This window comes from Chiloscyllium punctatum, chromosome 38 (genome assembly GCF_047496795.1).
Source record: "Chiloscyllium punctatum isolate Juve2018m chromosome 38, sChiPun1.3, whole genome shotgun sequence".
Taxonomy (NCBI): Eukaryota; Metazoa; Chordata; class Chondrichthyes; order Orectolobiformes; family Hemiscylliidae; genus Chiloscyllium; species Chiloscyllium punctatum.
Genome location: NC_092776.1, coordinates 34,981,485 through 34,998,064, shown reverse-complemented (window position 1 = coordinate 34,998,064; position 16,580 = coordinate 34,981,485). Strand labels below are relative to the sequence as shown.

The 16,580-nt window shown below is 37.4% G+C and overlaps 1 long non-coding RNA gene across 1 annotated transcript in view; it reads left to right on the top strand.

Annotated features, from left to right (window-relative positions):
* The window catches only part of LOC140463528 (uncharacterized), a 21,571-nt gene extending 4,991 nt beyond the window's left edge, over positions 1 to 16,580 (top strand). The window contains exons 2-3 of the long non-coding RNA XR_011954695.1: positions 1,448 to 1,534; positions 16,283 to 16,580. This is a non-coding gene — a long non-coding RNA (uncharacterized lncRNA). The remainder of the gene's footprint in view (positions 1 to 1,447; positions 1,535 to 16,282) is intronic.

Below are 16,580 nucleotides of genomic sequence, written 5' to 3'. Positions count from 1 at the left end.
TGAGAAGAGAGAGAGAGAGAGAGAGAGACAGACAAACAGACACACAGCGAGAGAGAGAGAGAGAGAGAGAGAGAGAGAGAAACTGTGTCTCCCAAGTGTGAGTCCTTTAGGGTTTATGTCGTCTTGTATGTGCAAGGGTGGCCAACCTCTCTTTATACAGGAAGAGTTTTGCCATCGAAATGTTTTTATTATAACACCTGGAATTATACCTAATACCTGAGTGAGTTTTCTTAAGAGGAAAGATTAAAACAGGATAGGACTGTGTCTGCTGAAGTTTGTAAGATTAACCATACTGGAAGTAATGTGATTGAAACATGAGGGAGCTGACAGGTCTTAATAGGGTGAATCTGAAACTAAGAGTCATGCATTTAAAATGGAGATAAAGAGATAATTTTTCTTACAGTGGCATGAGTGTCTTTGCAGCTCTGTTCTCCAAAAGGCAATTGATGCAGGCTTTGAATATTTTTAAGGCAGAGGTAGATAGATTCTTGAAAAGGGGGTGAAAGGTTGTCCAGTCAGACAACCTTTGGGATAGATGCCCATTTGGACAGTGCTAACACTACCCTTTGTGCCTCCCCTTTTCTTTCTTTGATTAACTGTCCTCACCAACACCCGTCCATGACACCCAGGCAAATTGTTCCACGTTCATTGCTATTCTGATAAATTTGCACTGTTCTTCCTTCAAAAATAGCTCCTAGGCTCCTAAGCTTTGCATGTCTTGTATTCTAGTTATCTGGATACAATGTTCAGCATTCAATTCATACTTTTGATTATTTTCTATACCAGTACATGATATTTCACTGATCTGTGTACCTAGACACCCCAAATCTCTTTGGACGTCTGTTTTTTTTCTCAGTTTGTCATAATTTAAGCAGTGCCGCATTCTGTTGTGTTTATCTTCAAAATGTATGCCAAATACTGCACAGATTGAAATCACTTTGATACACTTTTGGCTTTTCTCTTAATCTATCAATATCTCTTTAAACTCTTGTAACTTTATACATGCATCTACACTGCTTACAATGCTGTCTATGTTTTGAGATGTCTTTTTCTATCTCATCAATTAAATTAACAATAAATAAATTGAATAGTGAAGAGCCTCGCATAGATACTTGTGGGATACCACTCGTCACAACCTAATTCCTGTATGCTGATCAGGTCAATAATCTGTCTTAAATCTGTGAACTTCAAGTTTAGCTAAATATTCACTTTCAAATGATTATATCAAGTACTGCAAGGCTCGTCAATAAAAGAAAAACAGAAGCTTTTGGAAATCCCTACTCACGTTTGAATTCTAACAAAGTAGTTGGTTGAGTTTTTTTGATTGTTTCGTATTGCCAGAAACAGTAGTTGAGATTTTTCTGCTGTTCGTAACAACAGACTGTGTGACCATGTGTTTTCATCATCATGAAATTAAATCAAAACTGTCAACACTGCTTTTGTATAGAGTACAAGTCGGGACTCGAACAATCACCTATCATCTCTTACATCAAGCACCTACATTCAAACAAAAATCTCATCCATCAACTTAATGGTGAGTGGTACATTAAGCTATTGCTGCAATTAAAAATGTGTATTATAATTTGTATATTTTGTATAATATTACATACTAAGGGGATAAAATATTAAACCTGCATGCTGTTAAGGGGTAAGTGGGCAGCTGATAGATTTGAAAGAAAGTACATAATAAATGAAGTTTTGGAACCACCATATTACATTATGAACTTTTTAAATGTGATTTTCCCTTGATTTGCATTTGATTATATTAACCTGTAGATGGTAGCAAATCACTTAATGCCTATTTAGTATCCAAATCAACAGACATAGTTTTGGCCTTAACTGAATGGCAGCACCCTCACCTTTGTCAGAAAGGTGTGGATCAAGCCCTACACTAGAGATGAATTTCTCTGCTGTTTTGATTCTTGCTATCTGTAACTGGGTTGCTGCATTTCCCTAAGTTACAGTAATGACTAAATCTCATAAGGTTTGTGAAGTGCCATGGACTATTGGAAGGATGTTGTGAAACTTGAAAGGGTTCGGTAAAGATTTACAAGGAGGATTTGAGCTATAGGGAGAGGCTGAATAAGCTGGGGCTGTTTTTCCCTGGAGCGTTGGAGGCTGAGCGGTCACCTTATAGAGGTTTATAAAATCATGAGGGGGCATGGATAGGGTAAATAGACAAGGTCTTTCCCCTGAGGTGGGGAAGTCCAGAACTATGAGGCATTGTTTAGGGTGAGAGGGGAAAAATTTAAAAGGGACCTAAGGGCCAACATTTTCACACAAAAGGTAGTACGTGTATGGAATGAGCTACCAGAGGAAGTGGTGGATTACAACATTTAAAAGGCATCTAGATGGGTATGTGAAACTGAAGGGGTTACAGGAATTTGGGCTAAATTCTGGCTAATGGGGCTGGATTAGATTCGAATATCTGGTTGGCATGGACAAGTTGGACATGCTTTACATCTCTATGATTCTGTGTCTCTAAGTAAAAGGTGTTATATAATTTTTTTTGCAGGTTTTAAAGATTATTTTCATAAATCATAATGCTCACTAAACACCTGTGTAATATAAATAGCATGTATTAATCTAATTGCATTTCAATGAATAATTGTATGGAACATTCTCATTAGTTTGTTTTTGGCCTTCTCTGTTGGCTGGATGGCTAGTTTGTGACACAGAATGACATCAGCAGTAGGTTCAATTGCTGCGCCGTTGAGGTCACCATAAAGTCCCATCTTCTCAACATCACCCCTTTCCTGAGGTGTGATGGCCTTTAAGCTAAATGCAACACCAGTTGGCTTTCTCTAATGAAAGATCAGCTTATCATTCTCCGGGATTGCAGTGACACTCACTTTTGTTTCTTTGCAATGAGACCAACTCCTTAATCTTGCAGTTTGGCTTTCTGCCACTATATATTACCAATATTAGCAAAATAAAAACAATTGTATGACTAATAAATCTTAGACAATTTTCTAGATCAAGAAGTATATTTTATTATCAGTTGTTGTATGGATTTATTGTTTTCCAGAAATATGACAGAATTGTCCATTCCTAACCCATTCAGAGTAAACATAACAAATCATAGCCAAGCCTAATTAAATTCTTTTTCTAAAGGAATTTGTAAAATCATGGAATAATTGCACCCTCTGAGATAAGAATACTTATGGGTTAAAATATACTCGTAGTATCAAATCCAAAACACCCTATGTACAATCCAGGCAATCTGATGTGGAAATCACAAGGAATTTTTAGGAATTATCTCTCTGAAGCACATGCCTCTGTCTCTCCCACCCAACCTCTTTTTCCAAAGACTACTTACAAACAATACAATTAGGAGCAATGATATGTCATTTGGCACTTTGAATCTCTTCCACCATTCAATAAAATCATGGCTGTCAACTCTACAGTAGAGAACTAGAATTGTAAAAATACACTATTTCTTCAGGGGTTTCTTTGGCAATTCAAGCATTTGTTGCAAATTTCTATCTGCCAGCCAATCTTGTGTCCAAATATCAGATATTGTACTCAAAGCCAGACACAACATGAAGGTATTAAAATAGAAGATTGGTTTTATTTGTTGGATCTGATAATCTCCAGTTCTTCCAGCATAGTTCCACTGCTTCTAGAGGGATTCTAGCAGCAGTATGTCAAAGGTCAGTGATTGGATATGCTGCTGTGTCCTGTCATTTCAGTGATGCTACATTGTTTTGCAAAGGTCGGTCTCTATCAGCCACATAGAAAACCATGAGCACAGAATTGGGGAATAGCACAGACAGAGAGAAACTCTCGGTCTATAACTTGTCTGACACCTGACTAGGTGGACTAGTAAAGAAACCTTAATTCTTCCTTGAGGTGTTTAGATTTAAATGCTTACTTACCCTGTTATGTTTGGTGTGGAAGAAATAAAATGTTAAGTATGTAAAGATCAGATACTTACTGGATCTAATTTATCTTTTACCTTCCTGATTATACAGGTTTTTCTTTTACCCTGCCAGAAATTTGAAGAAAACTAGTAGACCATCTGTCATTTTTTTTAATTTATTCTATCCATATGAGGAACCATCACATCAAATGCTTTGGATTTTGTGAAACATTCATGCTATAAAAGGCACTTATTTTGGATTTTACTTGAAACCTTTCACTGAGCTGTCACAATATGATCAATAGGAAGGAATTTGTAGCACACTTAGCTATATTAAAAGTTTTGCAATGCGTAACAGGATGCAAGAAAATATTGTGTGACATGTATACTTTGTCATCGACTTGGTTTAGGGTAAAATTAGGTCACATTACTTCTTTCTAATTTCTTCAGATCTGAAAACTTTCTGGCTGTGAGGACAATGTTTCCATCATATCCAAGTGGACACCGTTCAATATTGTGATGTGTTTGTGTGTATCTCTCTCTACTAACTCTGTGCACACATCATGGATTATTTATAGGGCTAAATATTTATACTTTCATATTTCACACTTTGTTAGGCAGCTTTACATCATTGAATAAGTTTTATTATGAATAATCAACAATAGTTTATTAAAGAAATCTGGCTGATGGATCTTTTTTATTCTAAATCTAGTAAAAGTAAAGAATATGATTAGCCAAATTCATCACTGGCCAAATATTTAAATATATGTTGGGACCCAGTGGAATACTATGATCAGAGACAGAGATTATATTCCATTAACCTCAGTCTTAAATTTAATAAACAGTTCTGCTCCAGACTTTCTTTATGCCCATCTCTAAGCACACCTAAAACAGAAATAACTTGAGTGACCCACCTGGAGGGATAGGTCAACAGATCAACTGCCCAAAAGTTAGAGTACAGCTCTCTCTTGGCTCAATTCATTTCCTGATGTTTATAGAACATACAAAAACAACTTACATGAAGAGTGCAATCCATACACTGCCGTTTATTTTTTTCCTCATTTTCAAACACAGCTTCAATGTAACTCACAAACTCTCGAAAAAAAAGTTCAATGTAAATTTTAAGTACAACAAACTATTTAAATATCTCTTCTTGGCTTTCGTCAAATTATATAGAGAAACTAGCCCAAATTACAAAGATTTAAAGAAAAAATTGAACAATCCATCAAACTAAATGACACTAATGGAACCTGGGAAATTGGACACATTATAATGCAGATTTCACAGTCTGAATTTAACTACAGCTCTGTCCAAAACAAATTAAGTGTACATCCAGGAGAGGCTAAGTCGTTCAAATATATATACAGAAGATATACAAAAACAAAAATTCAGTTGTTACATTTCGTTCTATTATTGTAATTTGAGAACATTTTAGATTTATACATTTTAATTTTTCTTCAGAGGGAGAAATCTGAGTTTTTGGGAGAAAAGTTGCTTAAAATTTGGATTGATTTACAAATAAAAGATAATACAATGCGCATAATGGTGTTACATGGAACTGTGACAATTAATTCCTAAGAATGACAGAGAAAAATAAATAAAGGCATTAAAACGAGATATGAAAACCCAGAATTTCCTTGTAACAGCCCAGCTGGATGGTGGATCCATTATTGCATGACATTTCTTTATAGATAAAGATTTTAAGCAGCTTATACTCATTGGTTGCAGCAGATTCTCTAACAATAAGTGCAAGTGAAGTGGAAGTGGTGTACAGGAAACGTCACTAGATGACAAATCCAGAGACACAGGCTAATATTCTGAGGACATGTGTTCAATCCCACCATGTCAGATGGTGAAATTTGAATTCAAGAAAGAGAAAATATGGAATTAATAAACAGTTTGTTCAATGGCAACTATGTTGTTGTAAAAAAAAGAGTCCTGTTCACTAATTTCTGCCATCTTTACCTGGTCAGACCAGGTAAAGATCCACAGCAACGCAGTTGATTCTTAATTGCCCCTCAGGCAATTAGAGATGGACACTAAATGCTGGTCTAGCCAGTGACGCTCACATCTTGAACAAAAAAAGTGAAGGCATAATTGCTGCTGGAAACAGTTGGACCTATTCTTCTCCTTTTCTCTTTCATGTCAGTTCTTTGCTAAAGCTTAGAAGTGTCTGTAGTACTCCCAATGAAAGATCTCCTGGCCATCATGATTTATGGCCTATTGGCAATGTTTGATGTGGCACATGGTGAGGGATGTTTTCAGGGAGCCTTTGAAATGCTTGCATAGGTCCCTGCTGTTTACCAGTTGTCAGTTTTCTACACAACACAATTTTGATAGACAACTCACATCCATGCAGGAAATGTAATCTGCCCAAAACAGTTTGCAGGAAGCTGGCCTCAATGCTGGTGATGTTGGCTGTTTCCCAGACTTCAATATTTATGATGCAGGCCTGCCTGAAGACCTTGAGGATGCTGTGGAGGCAGCACTAATGGAAATTCTCTAGAAAGTGTACATAATGGTGGTACAGGACCCATTATTTGGCATGTGTAGAAGGGTAGTGAGAACTATGGCTTTGTACTTTGTGTTTAGCCTGAGCTCTAAGGCTATGGCTGTTCCATACTAGTTTGTAGAGATTGTTGATGAGTTGTTTGCTTCTGAAATCCGATTGTCCACCTTTTTTTTAATATGTTGGTTTCAAAGGAGACAACTCTCCAAATTGCTTGTCAGTATTCAGCTCAATTCTCTTGATAGCAATGTTCAGTGGTTCAGATTCTTCTTGGGGTGTGGAACTTCAATTATCTTTAAACTTTTTTTTCAGTCCAAAGCGATGTGGCTCATGTAAATGTATTGTTATGACTTTAGACAGGAGGACGTAATCATCAGTAAAAATCTGTTCACAAATGACATTTTTTTCTGTGAGTCTGAAAACGTCCAAAGTTGAAAAGACCTCCATCAGTTCATAAGCATATATGAACACTCTCCTATTTCAGCTACATTTGTAAGAAGATCAGGACCAGCATTGCTGCATCCTGCTTCATGCCATTGGAGATAAAATTGGAGCCAGCACACAGTCCTGCTTCATGCCATTAGAGATTTGGAAGGACCACAAAAGGTTGCTGTTTTGCTTGACTTCCTTGCACTGGTTTTCATTGAACTGTTTCACCATGACTGGGAACCTTTGCCGACATCATCAAGGATTTTTCAAAGCTCAACTTTGTTCCTAGTGTTGAATACCTCGAGATCTGTTGATGAGATGTACAGGCTTTTGTTGTGCTCACGACATTTGTATTTGTCAGAATGCAACTGGAGTCAGAACTATAGTGTGATAATAGGACCTTAATGACTAGCCCCACTCTAACATTTCCTGGAACTTTGCATTTACCTCCAGTTCTGCCTTCAAAACAGTGAAGTGTTGGTAAAAAGAACACCTCCCCCAGTTAAAAATAAATGGTGATCAATAATTAACTGAATTCAGGCCAATTTCATCACCACTGCCACTGGCTACTTTAACGACACTGCAGTATGTTTAGTAACCTGGCAGTACTGTGATTTATTGCTCTGAGGTTACTTTGCTTTAAAGATACTATCGATATTCAATTGCTCAAAGTCACATTATGGAAGTTAACAAGTGAATAATTATTATGAATGTAAAATTAATTTTCTTCATAAGATGAGCTTCAAAAGATGAGGCATTTCCAATTCAAGTTATCCTTTTACATATGAGTAAGAAATGCCAACTATTCAAATTTATCAGAAGCAAATACTAGAAGACAGGATTGGAAAATTCATCCAGTGCAACCGTACCCCTCGACCCAGCCATCATGATTTGTCTGCTTCTCTGGACCATGATCAAACCTAATTCCACAATCAGAGCTCCCTAGATTACTGGCAGACCACACTTCTCATGCCTTTTCCCTCTCCCTCAAATATAAAACAGGCATGCCACTTGAAAAGCCTCAGATCGTTGATCAATCCAGCTCCTTCTGGGCTAGAATCCCACAGAAAAATAATGTAAAACAAGCCCTGCAGTAAAATTGGACTCGACATTCAGGAAACCTATTCTTTGGATTTCTCAACTTTGAATTGCTCCCTGTCCAAATAGAACTCAATTTCAGGCTAAAATCCAGCTTGTTACATTTATTTCTATTGAGCTGGAACAATGGAACAATTACTGCATTTTTTTATTATGTTTTGGATTTTCAGCATTGCAAAATAAACCACAAAGCTAAAATATTATCAAAGTCTCAGATTGTAAATTCCTTTTATATTAGGATTGATAAAAATATACATATTGTAATAGATGATATTAATCTTACTTGTACTTGAAAAGGATGTTCATATAACACATTGTATTTTCATACAATCTTAACATTTTAGACAATTGTCTGATAGAATACTATATAGAATTAATACTTTGGTCCAAATTGTAGCAGAGAGCTTAAGTCAACACCTTTGAATTGTGTTATAATTAAATTCCAAAAAGAAATGGCAGGGCAGTTGACTGAGGTGTCAGTGGGGGAGCACTTTGGGGCCAGCGACCATAATTCTATTAGATTTAAAATAATGATGGAAAAGGATAGACCAGATCTAAAAGTTGAAGTTCTAAATTGGAGAAAGGCCAATTTTGATGGTATTAGGCAAGAACTTTCGAAAGCTGATTGGAGACAGATGTTCGCAGGTAAAGGGACGGCTGGAAAATGGGAAGCCTTCAGAAATGAGATAATGAGAATCCAGAGAAAGTATATTCCTGTCAGGGTGAAAGGAAAAGCTGGTAGGTATAGGGAATGCTGGATGATTAAAGAAATTGAGGATTTGTTTAAGAAAAAGAAGGAAGCATATGTAAGGTATAGGCAAGATAGTTTGAGTGAATCCTTAGAAGAGTACAAAGGAAGTAGGAGTATACTTAAGGGAGAAATCAGGAGGGCATGAGATAGCTTTGGCAAATAGAATTAAGGAGAATCCAAAGGGTTTTTACAAATACATTAAGGACAAAAGGGTAACTAGAGAGAGAATAGGGCCCCTCAAAAATCAGCAAGGGGGCCTTTGTGTGGAGCCGCAGAAAATGGGGGAGATACAAATGAGTATTTTGCATCAGTATTTACTGTGGAAAAGGATATGGAAGATATAGACTGTAGGGAAATAGATGGTGACATCTTGCAAAATGTCCAGTTTACAGAGGAGGAAGCACTGGATGTCTTGAAACGCATAAAAGTGGATAAATCCCCAGGACCTGATCAGGTGTACCCGAGAACTCTGTGGGAAGCTAGAGAAGTGATTGCTGGGCCTCTTGCTGATATATTTGTATCATCGATAATCACAGGTGAGGTGCCGGAAGACTGGAGGTTGGCTAATGTGGTGCCACTGTTTAAGAAGGGTGGTAACGATCAGCCAGGGAACTATAGACCAGTGAGCCTGATGTCAGTGGTAGGCAAGTTGTTGGAGGGAATCCTGAGGAACAGGATATTTATGTATGTGGAAAGGCAAGGACTTTGTGCTTGGGAAATCATGTCTCACAAACTTGATTGAGTTTTTTGAGGAAGTAACAAAGAGGATTGATGAGGGCAGAGTGGTAGATGCAATCTATATGGTCTTCAGTAATGCATTCGACAAGGTTCCCCATGATAGACTGATTAGCAAGGTTAGATCTCATGGAATACAGGGAGAACTAGCTATTTGGATACAGAACTGGCTCAAAGGTAGAAGACAGAGGGTGGTGGTGGAGGGTTGTTTTTCAGACTGGAGGCCTGTGACCAGTGGAGTGCCACAAGGATCGGTGCTGGGTCCACTACTTTTTGTCATTTTCATAAATGATTTGGATGTGTGCATAAGAGGTATAGTTAGTAAGTTGCAGATGACACTAAAATTGGAGGTGTAGTGGACAGCGAAGAGGGTTACCTCAGATTACAACAGGATCTTGACCAGATGGGCCAATGGGCTGAGAAGTGGCAGGTGGAGTTGAATTCAGATAAATGCGAGGTGTGGCATTTTGGGAAAGAAAATCTTAGCAGGACTTATACACTTAATATCAAGGTCTTAGGGAGTGTTGCTGAACAAAGAGACCTTGGAGTGCAGGTTCATAGCTCCTTGAAAGTAGAGTCACAGGTAGATGGGATAGTGAAGGCGGCGTTTGGTATGCTTTCCTTTATTGGTCAGAGTATTGAATACAGGAGTTGGGAGGTCATGTTGTGGCTGTACAGGACATTGGTTAGGCCACTGTTGGAATATTGCATGCAATTTCGGTCTCCTTCCTATCGGAAAGATGTTTGAAACTTGAAAGGGTTCAGAAATGATTTACAAGGATGTTGCCAGGGTTGGAGGATTTGAGCTATAGGGAGAGGCTGAACAGGCTGGGGCTGTTTTCCCTGGAGCATCGGAAGCTGAGGGGTGACCTTATAGAGGTTTACAAAATTATGAGGAGCATGGATAGGATAAATAGACAAAGTCTTTTCCCTGGGGTTGGGGAGTCGAGAACTAGAGGGCATAGGTTTAGAGTGAGAGGGGAAAGATATAGAAGAGACCGATGGGGCAACATTTTCACACAGAGGGGAGTACGTGTATGGAATGAGCTGCCAGAGGAAGTGGTGGAGGCTGGTACAATTACAACATTTAAGAGGCATTTGGATGGGTATATGAATAGGAAGGGTTTGGAGGGATATGAGCCGGGTGCTGGCAGGTGGGACTAGATTGGGTTGGGATATCTGGTCGGCATGGATGATTTGGACTGAAGGGTCTGTTCCCATGCTGTACATCTCTATGACTCTAGATGTTTTGAGGAGACTTGTAGCAAAGATACAGACCCTCCAGTCCAACGAGTCCATGCCGACCATGTTTCAAACTAATCTAGTTCCACCTGCCTTGTGCTTGGCCCATTTACCTCCAAATCTTTCCTATTCATGAACTTATCCAAATGTCTTCAAAACATTCACCACTTTTTCTGGCAGTTCATTTCACACATGAACTACTTTCTATGTAAAAAAGTTGCCCCTCATGCTCTTTTTAAAATCTTTCAGCTCCCACTTTAAAAATATGTCCCCTAGTTTTGAACTCCCCCACTCTCGGGAAAAGATTCTTGTCATTCACCTTATCTTTGTCCCTCATGACTTTATAAACTTCAATAAGGTCACCCCAAAACCTCCTATACTCTAGTTTAAAAAGTCCCAGTCTTTCCAGGCTATTTCTATATATGAAACCCTGCAGTACCAGCAACATCCTGGTAGATCTTTTCTGAACCCTCTCCAGTTTAATAACATCCTTCCTATAACTGGGTGACCAGAACCGCACATGGTACTCCAGAAGATGCCTTACCAACATCTTGCACAACCTCAACATGATATTCTAATTCCTGTACGCAAAGGTCTGAACAATGAAGAAAGATTGTTAAGCACTTTCTTAATCACCGCATCTACCTGTGATGCAAATTTCAAATAATTATGTGCCTGAACCCCAAGGAGTCTCTGTTTTACAGCATTACATTAATTGTATAAGTCCTATCCTTGTTTGTATTACCAAAATGCAATATCTTACAACTATCCAAATTAAACTCCATTTGCTATTTCTCAGCCCATGGACCCAATTATTCAAGATTCATTTGTAATCTTAGATAATCTTCTTCACTGTCCAGTGTACCATCAATTTTATTGTCATTGCAAACTTTCTAACCATGCCTCCAATATTCTCATCCATATCATTTATATAAAAGAGGAACAAAAGCAGACCCAACACGGATCCGAGGAACACTGCTGATCACAGGCCTCCAGTCCGAAAAACAATCCTCCACCACATCCCTGCCCTGCCCCACCATCTCCAACCATCAAGCCAATTGGCAAGCTCACCCTGAATCCCACGTGATCTAACATTATGAATTAGTTTACCATGCGGAACCTTGTCAAAGGCTTTGCTAAAGTCCAAGTTAACCATGTCTACTGCTCTGCCCTCATCAATCATTTTGGTTACTTCATTAAAAAAAAACTCAATCAAGTTTGTGAGACATGATTTTCCTCGAACAAAACCATGCTGACCATCCGTAACCAATCCTTCCCACTCCAAATGTAAATCCTATCTTTCAGAATCACCTCCAATAACTTACCCACCACCGATGTCAGACTCATAGGTCTATAATTTCCAGGCTTCTCCTTACAGCCTTCCTTAAACAATGGCACATTAACCACCCTCTAGTCTTCTGGTACTTTAACCAGGTTTATAGATGATACAAATATTTCTGCTAAGGGCCCTACAATTTCCTCCCTAACTTCCCACAATGTCATGGGATACACTTAATCAGGCCTGGAGATTTATCTAGCTTTATGTTTCCTAAGACCTCCAGCACTTCCTCTTCTGTAATGCAAACTGTTTTCAAGACGACAATATTTATTTCCGAGTTCCCTGGTCTTCATTTCTTTCTCAACATTAAAAAAACTGATGCAAAATATTCTTGTAATATCTCTCCCATCTCCTGAGGTTCAACACAAAAACAACTTCATTGGTCTTTAAGGGAATCCTACTATCCCTCTGGTTGCTGTCTTGCTCTTAATGTATTCATTGAAACTGTTTGGATTATCTTTCACCTTATCTGCCAAGGTATTGTCATAGCCCCTCTTAGGCTTCCAATGTAAAAACAGACCAAAACAATAAAATAAACACACACCACATTAGTATAATTTAAGATTACTGTTTGACATTTATTAATGGTTTCAAATTGCAAAAATATTATTTAGCAAAACTGGATAAATAACATTATGATGGCAAATTGACCACCATGAACAAAACATAAGCTCGCTAGCTGATAAAAATGCATACATTTCAACTTAACAGAATTTTGTAATACCATAATGATCCATTAATAGATAATTATATTTCAACAAAACATATTAAACAGTACTCTATATCATTTTAGGGATGGCATAATCTTGGAGCTAATATACTGAAATCTGAAAAAACTACAATTAATCTTCTTCCCCCGTTCAAATATATTTTGAATTATCTTTATGGTACATGAAATAAATACTTTAAACATAACAATGACTTTCAGATATCTTGTTTTCTGAGCAGAAACAACCAGAATACTATTCTAAAATAGTACCTATATTGTGAATACTATTAAAAATGGTTATTGTTGTTATACCACCAAAAATATACTATCCCTTAACAATACTTCAACAAATCAAAGCTACAAGATCTGTTTTTGCATTCATATGTTCTAACTTCAGGCAGATTTCATTTATTGAAAACCAAACTGTTCTTTATATATTTTGTGTTTTTGAAGCACAATAGTTAGTAGATTAGTGCAATGGGAAAGGTCTCAGGATCAACATGTACTTTCAAACAAATACACAGAATCTCAGTTTTTATTTAAACAAAAATACAATCTGGACTTATGAAAGGCCAAATGAAAAGAATTCTGTAATTTACCTACCAATACTGTCCCCTTTCTTGACACTTGATCTGACCAGTACAAATATTTATAAATGTAATTTGATATCTATTACTGTGGAAAGACACAAAAGTTTTTTGTTTAGTTTCCCCTGCGCTGGAATTTCCAAAGCAATACACAAAAAAATGGTGAAAAATTTGAAATAAAAGTGCATCTGCTACAATAATTACATTAGTTAAAAAGTGTCATCATCTTATATCCTGTAGTATATCCCAAATCAAATTAATGGGCGCTGTTATTCCAATGGACCTTAAACGATTTTACGCTAATTACCAGTAGAGATAGGGTTGAATAAATATGTAGATGAGCCTTTGAGGTAAGCTGTGATGCAACTACTTCCTCATGTGCTTGAACTCTACTCCAAGGTTGGAGCCTATACAGCACAGGACATACTGCCATGTAGCATAGCCATCATGGGCAGTTGGTTAATAAACATCTTTTGAAGGTAACCCAGACATCTGGCCAGATACTGTGTGCAGATTCAAACAATCCAGCCAAGAACAATTACCCAGGGTGGAATTGCCCATTTAATATAAATGGCAACTCTTAGAGTAAGGCAGTTTGGCAGGCAGATAACAGGTGCTAGTCAAGAATAGAAAATGCCAATAATACTACTCCATGCCAATATAATACTCCAAATTGGACTTCAGATTTAAAATTCAACACTGATAAACCTGATAATTGTTCCAAAAATCTATTCCACTTTGTGCTAATGCTGGTGTGTTACTAAACATGGACAATATTCCAGAATTACTAAAAGCAAACCTCAGTTTATTGATTTTGTGAAATTATTTGAAATGGCTGAGGCCCAAGCACGACAGAGAGAGACCAGAGCTTCTGCAGTGAATTATTTGCATCCGGAAAAATGTTACCACTTTTAAAAAAAAACTGCTGCTAAAACCATTCCCAAAATTTTATTTATTTATCAGAAGTTTCTTCTCATTACTATTTGGCCTTTAATAAGTTCTGTAATATAAAACAAAGAAATCTCATCTGAAAAAGATATGAAACAATTAAAAATACATTAGCACTGCATCAACACTGAGCACAATAAAACATTCCATATTAAATCTGGATTTGTTAATATTACCGATTTATCTGTATAGGTTCTACATACAAATTATTCAATTTATATTGCACAGAAAGATAAGCTGTTCACTGGGTTGACTAACAGTATTAAATGGCAGTATACATATACTATAGTGTGCTCTCAGATTTGCAAGCTTGTTTGCCTGTAGGTTCTCTTAAAGGTTGGGTGTAAAAGTACCCGCAATTTATTAAAAATATGGCAACACATTTACTTTTCATTGTTAAATCAGATTCATGCTAATAATTCATGCATGCTTCCCTCGGCAACTGTGGCATAGTGAAATTACATGTTATAAAATGCACCAAGACATTGTCAGGCAGGTGAAAACAGAATATTAAACAGTAGCCTAGGTATTTCTTCAATTGGGAAATTCAGTTGAAAAGACAAGACAAAGATAAAGCTGTATATGAATGATGTTGATGCTTCATACTTGTCAATAGAACAGGCAAGCATCAGAAGCTGAACATTTTCACTATTTCGTGATCTGAGCAAACAAGCTAAATGTGTAGATACCAACTTTATACATACAATAACACAATAAGAAAGAATTTTGTTTGGTTGCGATTGAGTCTGAATCATGAACCTAATACAAAATACTAATTTCTCCATTCTCCTGAAAACATTTTTAAAAATAGATTATTTTCAGTCCGAATTGTTGGTGTAGCTTTTGATTCCCCTTGGTGTAATACTTCAAAAGGTCACATGTCTTAACAATTGTGGGTAGAGATTGAAAATTTATTATTTGAATTTAATTAATTGAAAGCTAATGATTTCTTTAAATGTAGAATGTATTGAAGACAGTATAAATTTATATAACCTCAAAATGTAGCAACCAAAATGAGAGAATGCAATTGAAAGCTGAATCTTAAACAGGAATCCCACTTAAAACGCATTTTATGATTTTCACCTGAATACATTGTCCATTTGGGGCTCTTGTGACACAATAATATTCTGCCTGCCTTTGAGCCAGAAGGAGAGGTCAAGTCCCATCCTGTACATCACAACACATATGAACAGGATAATTAAGAATATCTATATTGTTCATTCTGGGTGAAGGACTGCAAATTCTGCCAGATCTTGAAGTTTCCTGACTTTTCCCCTCCAGGGCCACACATCCCAGAAAGGCCATTTTTCTGCATTACCTGCAAGTTACCTAAAACAGGCGTTAGGTTGTTTAACTATGTAAATGAAAGGCCTGATCCCTATATTAGGTTCCCTCACCATAACTGTGCTTCACTAATTTGAGTACGAGGCTGAGCCTGCCCAGCCCTGGATTTTTCTTTTAAATGGCTACCGTTGCTTGAGCAGCAGTCATCAACAAAAGGCAAATTTGAAAAACGTTCCTGTCAAACAGAAGTGCTCCTTCAAGCTAATCTCATTTGAGGGCTACCATCAGTATGTGATTGATCCTTCTCCTGTTCTTCCACCCACATACACCACACATCTTACCCAGGACATTTGCCCAAGGGTTGCCCTAATTTGAAGTACCAGATTCTGAGCTGCCTGAGAGGACAGGTCAAGCTCCAGTGATTCAGCACGTTATTTAGATGAAGCCCAATTTTGGGGGCGAGCCATGGGTCTTCTGGTTTAGGATGTAGAGACACTGTGGTGCCTCTACTGTCTCACAGCTGCAACTGGGCAGCAAATCAAAAGGCATCCCACCTTGGTTTCCTGAAAACAAAAGAATGCAAGACCCCCTGCATCCCTACTCGCCCTTCCCAAATGAACTAACATCCCTCATCTCGATTAGCTAGTAAAGAAACAAGTCTCTGTGTCACCTTAATAAAGACATGAAGAGTAATAATTGTATGGACTACATTTTGATTACAAATGATAAGTTGCTTACTTTCAGCAAAGGAGACAAAAAATCATGGATTAAACCATTTTTCTTTTGTAGATAAAATCTCATTGAGAGTTGGGGAACGCTGATGGGATGAGGTAGGCCGAAAAGAATCAAGAACCAACTGAAACTAAAGCAACCACTGAAGAAAACGCATCAATAATAATGGAGTACCTGCAGATATAAGTCTTATTTGCAAGCCAAACATAATGTAATGAATAAAAGTGATATTTGGCCATAGCCATTTCTGCCCCTCCAGTTTGTTTAAAATTACATCTGCAGATAATAATGCATGGGTGACTTGGGTTTCTACAATTTCACTCTTTTTTTTAAAAGAGTTAGGATGTGTTCCTGT